At 40.9% G+C, this 14,447-nt stretch overlaps 1 protein-coding gene and 1 long non-coding RNA gene across 2 annotated transcripts in view; one reads left to right on the top strand and one right to left on the bottom strand.

Annotated features, from left to right (window-relative positions):
• Positions 1 to 14,447, top strand: part of LOC137237447 (uncharacterized) — a 297,015-nt gene that overhangs the window by 78,058 nt on the left and 204,510 nt on the right. The gene's annotated exons all lie outside the window — the stretch shown is intronic.
• The window catches only part of LOC137237440 (extracellular serine/threonine protein CG31145), a 33,733-nt gene continuing 31,396 nt past the window's right edge, over positions 12,111 to 14,447 (bottom strand). Inside the window, exon 12 of the mRNA XM_067761067.1 lies at positions 12,111 to 14,334. The gene's annotated coding sequence lies outside the window, so the exon portion shown is untranslated. The remainder of the gene's footprint in view (positions 14,335 to 14,447) is intronic.

Genomic DNA, 14,447 nt, shown 5'->3' with positions numbered 1-14,447 from the left:
TCGGCGTCTACTCGTATTTGCTGCGCGATACTCTGTCGCGCCCTACGTCGGCGTTCACTTGTATTGCTGAGGCGATGCTCTGTCGCCTTGTTCCGTTAGACGGTTCCCGTTAGTATGTGGCGTCGGTGCCTTGACGCGCCTTACGTCGGCGTTTACTTGTATTGCTGAGGTGAGCGGGTGTCACCTGTCGCGGTTGCGCGTTACTGTGGCGGGGCCTTTGGTCTCTGGGGGTGATGCGTAGAGAAGATCAACCGCAATCACCATTCCACGACTCGCTCCTATGAAGTGGATTCCTATTGCATAGAGAAGGTCAACTGCAATAGGGATATACTTCGCTAGTAGCTCTGGTCACGACCACAGCTCCGTGCTGACTGACTTTGCTGCCGCGCTCTGCGCTGGTTTACGTGCGTTGCCGCTCAGTTGCGGCCTCTGCCGGCGTACTTCTACTGACGGTGGTGAGCGGGTGTCACCTGTCGCGGTTGCGCGTTACTGTGGCGGGACCTTTGGTCTCTGGGGGTGATGCGTAGAGAAGATCAACCGCAATCACCATTCCACGACTCGCTCCTATGAAGTGGATTCCTATTGCTTAGAGAAGGTCAACTGCAATAGGGATCTACTTCGCTAGTAGCTCTGGTCACGATCACAGCTCTGTGCTGACTGACTTTGCTGCCGCGCTCTGCGCTGGTTTACGTGCGTTGACGCTCAGTTGCGGCCTCTGCCGGCGTACTTCTGCTGACGGAGGTGAGCGGGTGTCACCTGCCGCGGTTGCGCGTTACTGTGGCGGGGCCTTTGGTCTCTGGGGGTGATGCGTAGAGAAGATCAACCGCAATCACCATTCCACGACTCGCTCCTATGAAGTAGATTCCTATTGCATAGAGAAGGTCAACTGCAATAGGGATATACTTCGCTAGTAGCTCTGGTCACGACCACAGCTCCGTGCTGACTGACTGCTGTGCTGCTGCGTCGCTCCTTTTATGGCTGTTGTGTTTGGTGTTGCTAGCTCAAATGGTTGCGTGCGCTCGTTGTGTTGCTGAGATTTGTTGGTTGGCCGTGTTGCTGTTAAATGTTGCGACCGCTCGTTGTGTTGCTGAGACTTGTTGGTTGATCGTGTTGCTAGAGCCTTTTGTGGCCCCTTGTTGTGTTAATGTCGTGTCAAATATGTTGTGGGGTCGTTTTGTGTGGGCCAAATTAATGAGGATTTATTTGGTCCTCACAACGCACCTAGTAATACTCTTGATAAACTTGATTGTTTTTCAGCTGTATTATTTCCAAAAAAAATTTTTTGATTGTTATACAAATTAAAAAATGCCAAGATTAAGTGAAAAATCAAAACTAAAACGCCTTTACTTGCTGATGTTGGATATTTTTCATGAAAATGCCGTCTGTAATGTCTGCAAGGTTGCATTCCTTTGAGTTTACCGCGTTTACACAATGAAATGTGCGCGTAAATTTATGCAAATTGTGTAAATGATTTTTCATACAAAATTTGACAGCTCGTGCGTAAACTATATAAATTTATACGTTTACACACTTTATAAGGCATTTATACGGTTACATGAGTCCCCCTAATGACAACTACATATTTTCGATAGCTTCAAATATGCTTTCGATAGTTTTAGACAGTACTGTGTACTATCGTATTGGAAGTTCAACTCCGAACAAAATGTGTTTAATATATACATTAGGGTGATTCTTATCAGTGGCATAGTAATAGGGGGGAACACAAACATTGAAGATTACAACTAAGAAAATATATAATTATTTTGCTGGTCCTATATCTCTCGAGACTCCTTCTTCTAATGATGGTCACTGAAAATAATTAGTAAGACTTCAGAGGAATTCTGGTAACCAAAAAATTGTAGCAAAATTTGCTTCAAATTTGTCGCATCTTACATGAGCTCAGATATTCAAAATAAACGCACCGCAATTTTTCGGAAAATAATTCTTGAAAAGATTGTTGCAAAAATTAATGGAAGCGAATGCTGCACTATACTAGCAGATGAGACAACCGACATTAATGGCGTTGAAGAATACTCATAACGTTATCTGAAAAAACTGCAGATGGAACTATTTTGAGAGATTATTTTCTGCAGTTCAGCCTGGCCGAAGATTGAATTTTTTAGAGGAATTGTTTCGTTATTGATAGAAATTTCAAAGATGTTGGAGATCAACCTGGGGGTTTTTGGTTTATCAAGGATACGTTGCACAAGTCATGCGTTTGGTGAAGCGTGCTTTCTTTCTCTCGTAAGAAACTGTATTGGGCTCACAAAGCAGATCATTTTTTTCTTCAGACATTCTGCAAAATGTGAAGCTGTTTTAAGCATGCTATCGAGACTTTAAGGTGTCCAACAATGAAAGAACGTTTGAAACGATTATGCGAAACAAGTTGGACGGAGAGACTGGATGCTGTGATCTGCTTCAAGGAAATTTTTACTCCCATTTGTGAGGTGGGTTTGGTCAAAGGCTGAGGTATGCTCAAGTCAATCCAGAGTCGGATGGAGGTCCCACTTCCCCCACCTAAATAAATACACAGTAAATTAGTGTTTTGATTTCGAACACACACACACCCGCGGCTCTCGGGCTAAAATATCCACAACCTTGAATCCAGAAGAGAGAGAGAGAGAGAGATGTTCACTAAGTAGTATCGCTTATATTATAATCCAAGGACGACGGCTCTCCGCCGAGAGAGACGTAGAGTGCTAGCTAGCGGTAGCCGAGATGGTGGAGACGACGGTGGCTCTCGCTAAGGGGTGCTAACGGCGGTAGTAATGACGGCGGTAGTTAGGCTCATGCCCGAAAGAGAGTACTGAGTGACGGTGGCTCTCACCAAATAGCTATGACGACGGTGGTGGCTAGACTTCGGGATGGGATGTCCAAGGATCGGGATGGCGATGATGTTGTACCTACGGCGAAGTGTGTATTAGTATGAGGCTAACTAACTACAATATATTGGCTCGGGTATTCGGCTAGGGTAGTAGGGGAGTTTGTCCCGCCGCAGGCGTTGGGAAGTGTTCCCCTCTTACCTGAGCCGTATATCCGTGCATTACCCTTCCTCTGAGTAATAGGGGGGGTGAGTCCCGTCTTACTCAGAGGAGATGATAGCAAAATATTAGGGTTGCCCAATAGGCCGGGGGGGAAGTACCATCGGCAGAACCGACCTTGTAACTTTATCCCCCCTCGACCTAAAGGGAGTCCCTGGAATATGGGTAAGGCTGCCCAATAGGCCTGGGGGGAAGTACCATCGGCAGAACCGACCTTGTAACTTTACCCCCCTCGACCCAAAGGGAGTCCCTACAATGTATTTATATTGGCTCGAGCAGTCTACTAGAGTAGTGGGGAAATCCGCCCCGCCAATGGCGTTGGGACGGGTTTCCTTCCTACCCGAGAAGGCTGATCGTGCATTACCTTTCCGATGAGTAATAAGGGGTGTGAATCCCGTCTTACTCACCGGAAATGTGGGTAAACCTGCGGGGTGTCCGATAAGCAGGGGGGCGTACCATCGGTGGAACCGACCTTGTAACGCACCCTCCTAACCCAAAGGGCACCCCTTGTCGACCGCCAGTGGCGGCCAACACGCACTTCACTTACCTACGGCGAAGTGTGCCTGGTGTATTCCGGCCAATCATCTTATTCATAGGTAACTATGAACACGTTGGGAATTATGCTCGCATTGTCGCGCACAGCGCGCCATGAATGAAAATTCCCAAGCATTGTGCGTTCACCATCGCTGGCTTGCTTTGTGCTTGCGCGATGGTTGCTGGGCCGGTATGTATGTATATATGTATGTCGGTACATACACTACTAGGGGTGGGCAGTAAATGGAAAATATGATGTTAGGGGTGGGCGCTAAATAGAAAATAGATATTGTGGCGTAGCATTTGCTACGTTACAGTCCCCCTCCTACTTCGGCGGACGAAAGGTTGTGGTATTCCAGGGTTTTTGCGCGGAGGCCTGAACTACCATGGGCAGAGCCCAGGTTTGTTTTATCATCGGTTGAATCCGATGGCTCGGCCGACATGTGTGTATATGTGTTCGTTGATGTTTTTATTATTATGATTGATTTTTTTTCGTCTTTTTTTTCAACAATAATGTGTACATTTCATTTGTGTTTAAATTTACATTGCAAGTACGAAATTAATTTTAAATTTACATTTCAAGATTAAGGTAGATACATATGTACATTTTTGTATTACATTTTAAATTTACATTTCAAAATTAAGGTATTTACATATGTACATTTTTATATTACAATTTCAATTTACATTTCAAAATTAAGGTATTTACATTTCATGTATAGAAAACTTATCAAACTAGGTCGGATCTTGCCTCTCCTCAGCCAGCGAATCGTACCATCTTGTAGTGTTCTTTCAGCTTGATTATGGCGTGATCTTCTTCCACCCTACGCGCCGTGTTACACCCTTTTTGCGATTTAGCCATAGTCCGTGCAAAGAAGTCTGGGCGTGGTTTCCATTAATAGTATCGTGTGGCTCTCGGTTTGATGCATACGGTATAGTGTCACCAGCGGTTGGTTTCTTGCATACGATGGCGTTTAGATGGCCGGCTATTAATGGCGGGCCGCAGAATATCTTAGCGTCCAGTATTCGTGGCTTATTTGCGGGCCACGGTACTGCGTCGAATGGAGGCGGTTCTTCGGGCATGGCATATTTTGTTCGTGCTTCTCTCGGCCCAACGAATTTGCGGTTAAAATTTATTTCGGCGGTTGATTTGTGTTGGGTCGTATTTATGGCGAACGCTTTTTCTGGTAATTCCCGTTGCCAGTTCCGATGGTCTTGTTTCGTACGTTGTGCCACCCTTGTTTTGATAACGCGATTAACGCGTTCGGTAGGATTTTTGTGGGGGGCACACGGTTTGGTAAATCGGTGGGTGATGTTATGATCCTTCAGGATCGTTGCCGGAGCGTTCGTGACGATTTGCTCACCATTGTTGCTGAGGAGGATGGCCGGGTAATAACTTTGTTTTAGTGTTGTGCTGTGGATGTGTTCTGCGGCAGTGTTTGGCCCTTTTAGGTGTGTGGGTGCTTTTTGATGTGTTTCTATGTGCTCTAGGTGTTCTATTTTTCGCTCTTCGTTGAGGTGTTCCGCTTCTCTTATGTAATGCAGGGTTACGGGTGCGTTTGCTTTGGTTGCACCGGCTGTGGTAAGGGGCTTTCCATCCAGTGAGACGGTAACGTTGCGCTTTGCCAAAAAGTCCATACCCAGGATAACACTCTCGGCTAAATTAGGGATAACAGACACCAACGTACTGGCTGTTTGATCATTGTATTTGACCTTGACCGGGTAGGAGTGGGTGCTCGCAATGCATGATTGGTCGGCGAGTTGCACGTTGCGACGATTGGATAACGGTGGAATCTTTCGTCGTTCCAGATGCCTTCTCACGGCTTCATTGATGTATGTCACGGTGGCCCCAGTATCGATCAGGGCGCGGCACATCAATCCTTCGATGGACACCGGTATGTAAAAACGTCCGTCGTTCCCCTTCCCTTTGGCTACGGATGATAATAGTGCGGGTGTTATCGGATTACTTTGGTTCATTCCGTAGCATGCACAATCCCTGGAGAGCGTTCCGTCTCGGCCGCATCTAGAACAAAAAAGTCGTCTTTTGTTGGTGCATTGGAAGCGGCGGTGGCCGCGTTTCTTGCATCGCCAGCAGGTGTTTCTTGCATCGTAACGGTCAGTGAGTGTGGACAGGGAGTACGTTCTTTGAGCATTCTGCTCCTCCAGCTCCTCGATTACTACTGTTCTTAAGCTATGTGCTAACAGTCGGCTCTGTTTGGCTTCTTCGCTTCGCAGCAGTTCGTACTCGTCGGTGAGCTCCATAAGCTGCTCTATTGTTTGGAACTCGCCCCGCCTCACAAAAAGTCGATACTCCACCCGTAGTCCGTCATATATGCGTTCTAGATGATCTTCTTTGCACAAAGTCGGGTGGTGGCGAATCATCGTCTGGAGGGCGAGGATATAGTCCTTGGCCTTTTCGCTGCTCGTCTGTTTTCTTTGGAGGATAGCGTCCTCTAGCTGGCTAATGTGTCGCTTCGGCAAAAAGAATTTTCCGGCTTCGGAGCGGAAGTCAGCCCATGTGTGTAGTTGTTGTTTTCGCAGGCGGGCGCCTGCTGAAGGGCTTTGCCACGCAGTATCTCTGGAAGGGTTGGGAGGAGTTGATCTGGCTTAATCAGATAGCATTCTGCCAGTTCCTCAATCCTTCCCAGGAAGTCGTATAATGTGTCGCCTCCAGCGTAATGTACATCCCAGCGGCGGACTGTATTCATGACCTCCGTGTTACTTATGCCGCTCTGCTCGCGCTGGGGGGATATTGTTTTGATTGTGACGGCCGGGGTGGTGTTTTGCGTAGATGTGACTGGCCGGGCCTCTTCGGCGGCGATCTGCATCTCTACCTCTCTCAAAAGATTTTCTGTTGACTTACGCTTTCGTTGGTCTCGGACGTATGCGCTGAGTGTGCTGCGCAATTCGGCGACGGTATGTCCTTCGGCGTAGATTCGGTAGCGTTTGCATTCTTCGATTAGCCTCTCCTTCTTCAGCAGGTAAATCCAGCCTAGAGAGTCGACGTTGAGCGTGGTGGTGGTGTTTTCGCTTATCTTTGTGTCAATTGTTGGTGGTGTGTTCGGTGAACCCGTTCCGACAGTGTTGGTGCTCTCGTTGGTTTTGGCACAGTCGCCTGAGGAGACGGGTCCCTGCTCGGGCGCCATTTATGAGGTGGGTTTGGTCAAAGGCTGAGGTATGCTCAAGTCAATCCAGAGTCGGATGGAGGTCCCACTTCCCCCACCTAAATAAATACACAGTAAATTAGTGTTTTGATTTCGAACACACACACACCCGCGGATCTCGGGCTAAAATATCCACAACCTTGAATCCAGAAGAGAGAGAGAGAGAGAGATGTTCACTAAGTAGTATCGCTTATATTATAATCCAAGGACGACGGCTCTCCGCCGAGAGAGAGGTAGAGTGCTAGCTAGCGGTAGCCGAGATGGTGGAGACGACGGTGGCTCTCGCTAAGGGGTGCTAACGGCGGTAGTAATGACGGCGGTAGTAATGACGGCGGTAGTTAGGCTCACGCCCGAAGAGAGAGTACTGAGTGACGGTGGCTCTCACCAAATAGCTATGACGACGGTGGTGGCTAGACTTCGGGATGGGATGTCCAAGGATCGGGATGGCGATGATGTTGTACCTACGGCGAAGTGTCTATTAGTATGAGGCTAACTAACTACAATATATTGGCTCGGGTATTCGGCTAGGGTAGTAGGGGAGTTTGTCCCGCCGCAGGCGCTGGGAAGTGTTCCCCTCTTACCTGAGCCGTATATCCGTGCATTACCCTTCCTCTGAGTAATAGGGGGGGGTGAGTCCCGTCTTACTCAGAGGAGATGATAGCAAAATATTAGGGTTGCCCAATAGGCCGGGGGGGAAGTACCATCGGCAGAACCGACCTTGTAACTTTATCCCCCTCGACCTAAAGGGAGTCCCTGGAATATGGGTAAGGCTGCCCAATAGGCCTAGGGGGAAGTACCATCGGCAGAACCGACCTTGTAACTTTACCCCCCTCGACCCAAAGGGAGTCCCTACAATGTATTTATATTGGCTCGAGCAGTCTACTAGAGTAGTGGGGAAATCCGCCCCGCCAATGGCGTTGGGACGGGTTTCCTTCCTACCCGAGAAGGCTGATCGTGCATTACCTTTCCGATGAGTAATAAGGGGTGTGAATCCCGTCTTACTCACCGGAAATGTGGGTAAACCTGCGGGGTGTCCGATAAGCAGGGGGGCGTACCATCGGTGGAACCGACCTTGTAACGCACCCTCCTAACCCAAAAGGCATCCCTTGTCGACCGCCAGTGGCGGCCAACACGCACTTCACTTACCTACGGCGAAGTGTGCCTGGTGTATTCCGGCCAATCATCTTATTCATAGGTAACTATGAACACGTTGGGAATTATGCTCGCATTGTCGCGCACAGCGCGCAACGAATGAAAATTCCCAAGCATTGTGCGTTCACCATCGCTGGCTTGCTTTGTGCTTGCGCGATGGTTGCTGGGCCGGTATGTATGTATATATGTATGTCGGTACATACACTACTAGGGGTGGGCAGTAAATGGAAAATACGATGTTAGGGGTGGGCGCTAAATAGAAAATAGATATTGTGGCGTAGCATTTGCTACGTTACACATTTATTTAAATTTCCAACAAATTCAACCTGTGGAAACGCTGAAAGTTCTGGAATTTTTTTTTTTTTTTAATACAAAGTTTCGCAGGACTTTCACCTGACTGACTGTAACCACAAAATCCAGCGATTTTTTGCTGTTTCGTACAAACGCATGCTTATTTGGGATTTATCAAACACATATACAAATATTTCAAGAGAATGTTTCTATTTTTTATTCATACATGTACTACACAATATTAATGCACTAAATGGTTTGTCTAAAAAATTTATAGATGTTAGTGAAAAAAGCAGTATGAGCATGTCTGGCTAATTAAATACAGACCGAATATTGATATGATAGTTAACAGAGAAGTACTGCTAATAAAAGCAATATTATAAAAATCCAATGTTACTAAGCTCTTAAGCGCGCCTATAAATTTTCCACACAATTAGAATTAAAAAGCATATAGAATTAGTATGTACCTAAATAGTGAATAAAGGAATAGTAACAAAAAGGCAATACTTAGAGAACAATTGCAAAGCGAGCACCAGGGCATTCATATGGCTGAGTGGACAAAGGTATCTGCCTTTACATTAGTATAAAGTATGAATGTTGGAGATTTCGAGTTCAATACTCAGCTCTCGAAAAGCTAGCTGATGAAGAAGTGAAATTCAGAAACATGTCCTAGTGACCATCGCCGTTTGTAAACTTTGCAATTTTTCTGTAATATCAATAACAAAAACAATTGTATAAAGCAATATGAGCATGTCTCGCTAATTAAATACAGATGATAAAAAAGTTATAGTTTTTCTTTAGTTAATGAAAAATTTTACCCGGACTTGAAACCTTCTGTCTTTCGGAGAATTTTTGGTAACATTTAAAGTTTTTCCTATACTCTGTGCCATATTTTTTAATTGGATATGTGACATGTAGCTTTATGGATCTTTCAATGCTTATACTTTGAACTGGATATGACAACATATCGGGAAACAACCAAGTCGATCATAATTAATATCAAAGCTGAGTAAATATATTTTTATGATGCTAATGATCTCAAACTTGTAGGTGTGTCCTAATAAAAATTTGCTCCCTTTAGTCGCGGTCACAAAAAGTTTTTCTTAACGACAAATAAGCTCATACTCCTGTAGATGTGGCAAATTTGTTTGCCGACTTCTTCAAGTCTAATTTTTGTAACAATTATTCTGACTCAGACCGCGATTTCAATTTTCTTCTGATGCAAATTTATCTTCAGGTTTCGGGTCGCTTCTTCTCACATATGAAGATGTTGCTAATGGTATTTCGAAATTGAAACCTTCCTCACGTACTGACGTAGATGGAATATCTGCAGTGTTAGTAAGGAATTGTCCAGCTTTGACATTCCCTTTACTAACTATTTTTAACAGATCGCTATACACGGGTGTCTTTATAGATGCTTGGAAATTGGCATCCATAACACCGCTTTTTAAAAGCGGTAGCAAAAACAATGTAAGCAATTATAGACCAATTTCCAAACTATCTACTGTTTCAAAGCTACTTGAATGTATTATTAAGGACAAAATGTATTTTTCAGTCAAAAGTTTAATTGTTCCAAACCAGCATGGTTTTATTACAGGGCTCTCTACTGTTTCAAATTTTGCAGTGTTTAGTGAGTATTGTCTATCGGCTTTTTCTAGCAGATGTCAGGTAGACTGTGTCTACACGGACTTTTCGAAAGCCTTTGACAAAGTGTCTCATAGGATCCTGATTGCGAAGCTTGAGTGTCTTGGCTTTCATTCTGGATTTTTGATATGGCTTAAGTCGTACTTACGTCATAGACAATGCATGGTTATGGTTGATAATGCCTCCTCTTATTCGTATGTTGCGACATCGGGTGTCCCACAGGGTAGCATTCTTGGTCCATTGCTCTTTGTGTTGTTTATAAATGATATTTCCTCATGCCTTAAGTTCAGTTACTTTTTGCTATATGCCGATGGCTTGAAGATATTTTTGAAAGTTACCAATTTAACTGACGTCGCTAAAATTCAATTAGACCTTCATAATTGATACTTGTGGTGCCTAAAGTCGCACCTTTCGCTTAATACCAGCAAATGTTTTCATGTTTCTTTTTCAAAATCTAATAATCTTTTAGCATCATCTTACAGTATTTCAGCTCATACTCTGCAGATATCCAGTGAAATAAAGGATCTTGGTGTTATTTTTGATGCCAAGCTCTCTCTCAACAGCCACATTGATTTTATAGTATCGAAGTCATATGCTATGCTAGGTTTTCTTAGAATAAATAGTTCTGAGTTCTCAAATCCCTATACATTAAAGTTGCTTTACACCACTTTCGTACGTCCCTATCTGGAGTATGCAGCCTTTACTTGGCGTCCATTTCATCAGTTTAGGATAGTCAGGATAGAACGTGTTCAAAAAGTGTTTCTTAAATACGCTGTGCTTTGCCTTCGCTTCCCGAAACCAGTTCCCTTCTACAGGTCTCGATCACTGTTAATAAATCTTAAATCTTTAGAAGAAAGAAGGTATGTCCTCTCGTTAACTTTTGTATTTGACATTATACAAGGAACTGTTGACTGTACTTACCTTCTGGAGTGCATTTATCTTAATGTCCCGCAAATGACACTGCGATATTCAAATATGTTTTACGGCGAAAACTTTAAGACAAACTATCTTCGGAACGTCCCTTTGTCAAGGGCTGTTAATGAATTCAATATAATTTCTAATTCTAACGATATTGATTTTTCGGTCTCGAAATCATATTTTCTGTATACTTTAAACTTAATATAATCTATTAATTTGCTAAATTTTAATTTACTCATAGTCTGTAAGAATATTTTTCATGTTCGTAGACTAATTCAAATAAATAAATAAATATTGAATTTCATGTCATTCTTTAAATGAAAGTTATTGTAAAAAAACATGTGATGATGACCCGTCGGACAAATAGGCTGACGGATAGAACAATGAATGGATGAGCAATGCTAACTTAAAAAATTTTTTTTCGTTTGAGGCTACCGAATTTTTCGATTGACTTAAATAGATTATCAAAAAAATGGCTAGGCCCTACCCACCGATAAAGTCGATAGTGGCTATCGAAAAAATCGGAATTTTTCTTGAAAACACCAAAGCTGGTAGCAACTTATAAATATTTGCCACACAACATCGATGAGTACTTGACTACAATACCTGTTTCAGATATCTTAAACGAGCTGGATTTAGGGAATCAATTCTATGAGGGAAAGTCATAATCGACCTTATCAGTTTAATAGCTGAATTGGGAGTTGAAAATGCATACGCGCGGCATTTTATTAGGTAGGTGCCCACACAAACTGACAAGAACACTTAAAATTAATTAATTAATTGATATTATTATTCTTGCTATGGAGAAAGAAGAGCGTTGTGGTTTTTATTGTTTCAGCGATAAAAACACTTGCCAATGGTTTTAGAGGTGTGTTGTCGTAATTTTCTTTTCAATAGTCCTTTACTCCGATATGTTCTTGAACTAGCGCCTTAAGGTAATCGCCAGTCTATCTCGGGAACGATTTGAAGTGAACACATTAAGACAAAGTTTTACGTTTAACTACCCCTAGAGTATAAAAGGACAGAGATTGACATGAGCGGAAGCATGACCTTTGTGACTTTTTAAAATATAAATGGAACTTGTTCAGGGATGGTCACTGTAAGTCAGACCGAAAGTTCCTCTGCAACTTCAGTTGAACGATAATTGGCAGTTTAGCGAATTTTCGAAATTTTTGAAAACTGTTTTGAATTGGTTTGCATAGTATCAACTACAAGATTCGCAGAAGTTTTTTCTTAAATTATCGAAGACAAAATAAAAAAAATTTAATTGACGAAATTTGATAATAAATTGCCACTCCTATTTTCGTTTTCGCTGCTGTAAGTTAAAAAAAATGTTCAGGTTCGATACAACAAAAGAAACAATCAATTAATTTTTTTATATTTTTATTGATTTTCAAATTAGTTTTTTTCATGATTTTTATTTTTATATAGGTATGTAGTATGTACAAGAATGTCTGAGGAAAAAATCTGTCTTAAGAATTTTTTTTACAATTCTTTGGTATTTTTTTCTTTTTGTCTAGTTTTTAATTTTTAGTACTTATTCTACTAGGCTCACAATTACTTTCAAATTGTTTATATACAATATTTACTAAAGATTGCACTTTCTATTAAGTGCATAACATTTCATTAGATAACTTAATAAATTTAACAAACATTATTAACTATTTATATTTATGTATTTCGCACATTAAATGAATGCAAAAAAATATATAGAAGTCATCATACAAATATGACATACAGCAGTGAACAGAATAAGAGCAGTAACAATTTTCATTAAATTTCGTCAATATATTTTTTTTTGTTTATTTGAAAGTTCTATGATATTTATAAACGAAATTATGCAACCAAGCTTTAAAATAATTTCGAAAAAACTCGAAATTTCGAGTAAAATTTATGAAAATTTCGAATTTTTTTTAGGAGTCCGCTAAATTTTTTTGAAAATGTAGTTTTGTAGGTCAATCAGTTCAAAGTACCAACTATAGGTCTCTCAAAATTCGCATTGATTTTGGAAAACAATTTCCTCCGTACAAAGTGTAAAGGTTTTTTTTATATCGGAGAAAATCTGAAACATCCCTCGGGAAAAAACTTTCAATAATCAAAGCGAAATTTGAGAGGTATATAAAATGTACTTTGTTGCACTAAAATTGGTTGGGCTATAAAACTGTATACTCAAAAAAATTCAGAGAACTCCAGATAACAGATTCGAAAATTTCATAAACATTTTTCGATTTTTCGACATTATTTTTGAAATTGGTTTGCATGGTTTCAGTTACAAAATTTATAAAAGTTTTTTCCTAAAATATCAAAAATAAATAAAAATAAGAATTTAGTTGAAGAAAGTTCAAAAAATTGAAACTGCTTTTTTTCTTTTCGCTGCTGTACATATGCGTGTACTTTATGTATTATATATAGTTTTTGTGTTTGAGGATGTTTTTAAAACAATTCAAGTACATGAATGCACAGCATTTTTATTCAACTAATGAGATATGTGTGTATGTACGTATAGTTGAAAATAAAAAACATTTACAGGAGGATGTAATGAAATCGAAAAGTTTTGAAAAAGGGGCTAGATTTAGCACGTATGAACGTTGAAATGTACACTTTTATGTATGAAGATGATTGATGAGATAATAGTTATAAGTGCGTTTGTCAAGTTCATTTAATGTCGCTCTTCTTTTCTAGATGAACTGGTCTGGAATCAATAAAGTCTTATATAAACATAATAAATGAACAAGCCAAAATGCAAACAATCGTGTGGGAGTGAAACAAAATAACTTCGAAAACAAAATAATTCCAAATACTATACAAAATAAAGCTAGACATATTTCGTTCTTGTTCTAACCAAGGCGAATCTATACAAGGTGCTGGCAAAGCGCATTCAATCAATTCGCTGTGCAGAAGAATTTCAAGACAAAAGAAAATGTTCGTCAATACAAGGCCGTGTATGGAAAATAATCAAGAAGAAGCAATCAGTTGCTGGGATAAAAACAGCTGATACTGGATTCGCCTCGGTTCTTACTAAATTTTAGCAAATGCGCAGCTTTTTAAATGGGTTTATTTATGTTGGTCAATGGATAGAATCAATTTATTTCAATTTCAATGAAAATTTGTTGAAATTTTACTTTCACCTTTTCAAAAAATTCTGCTCAAGCAAATCTTATAGAGGCGTTTTTCAATAAAGCCGTTTTCTTCTTTCAATTTCAATGAACATTTGTTGAAACTTTACTTTCACCTTTTCAAAAAATTCTGTTCAAGCAAATTTTATAGAGGCGTTTTTCAATAAAGCCGTTTTTATACAAACTCCTCCATGAGATATTACCAAAACTATACAAAGGTGGACCAGCATTTTAGACTAAGGTTAGATAAAGTAATACTAAGTATATAGCATTTTCAGGTCAATGAAAACTTAAATGAAATTTCTTTTCAAATAAAGTTCAACTTTCCAGATTTCAAATTAAACTTTTGTTCAAGTTAAATGAAACTTTTTTTTTTATAAAATTAAACTTTACACACATCAAATGAAACTTTTTTTTCAAATAATTTTAAACTTTATACATTTCAAATTAAACTTTTGTTCAAGGCAAATTAATCTTTTTATACTCAGTTGAGCAGAGCTCACAGAGTATATTAAGTTTGATTGGATAACGGTTGGTTGTACATATATAAAGGAATCGAGATAGATAAAGACTTCCATATATCAAAA

The sequence above is a fragment of the Eurosta solidaginis genome, chromosome 1 (genome assembly GCF_040869045.1).
Source record: "Eurosta solidaginis isolate ZX-2024a chromosome 1, ASM4086904v1, whole genome shotgun sequence".
Taxonomy (NCBI): domain Eukaryota; kingdom Metazoa; phylum Arthropoda; class Insecta; order Diptera; family Tephritidae; genus Eurosta; species Eurosta solidaginis.
This window is presented reverse-complemented; position numbering and strand designations above follow the sequence as displayed.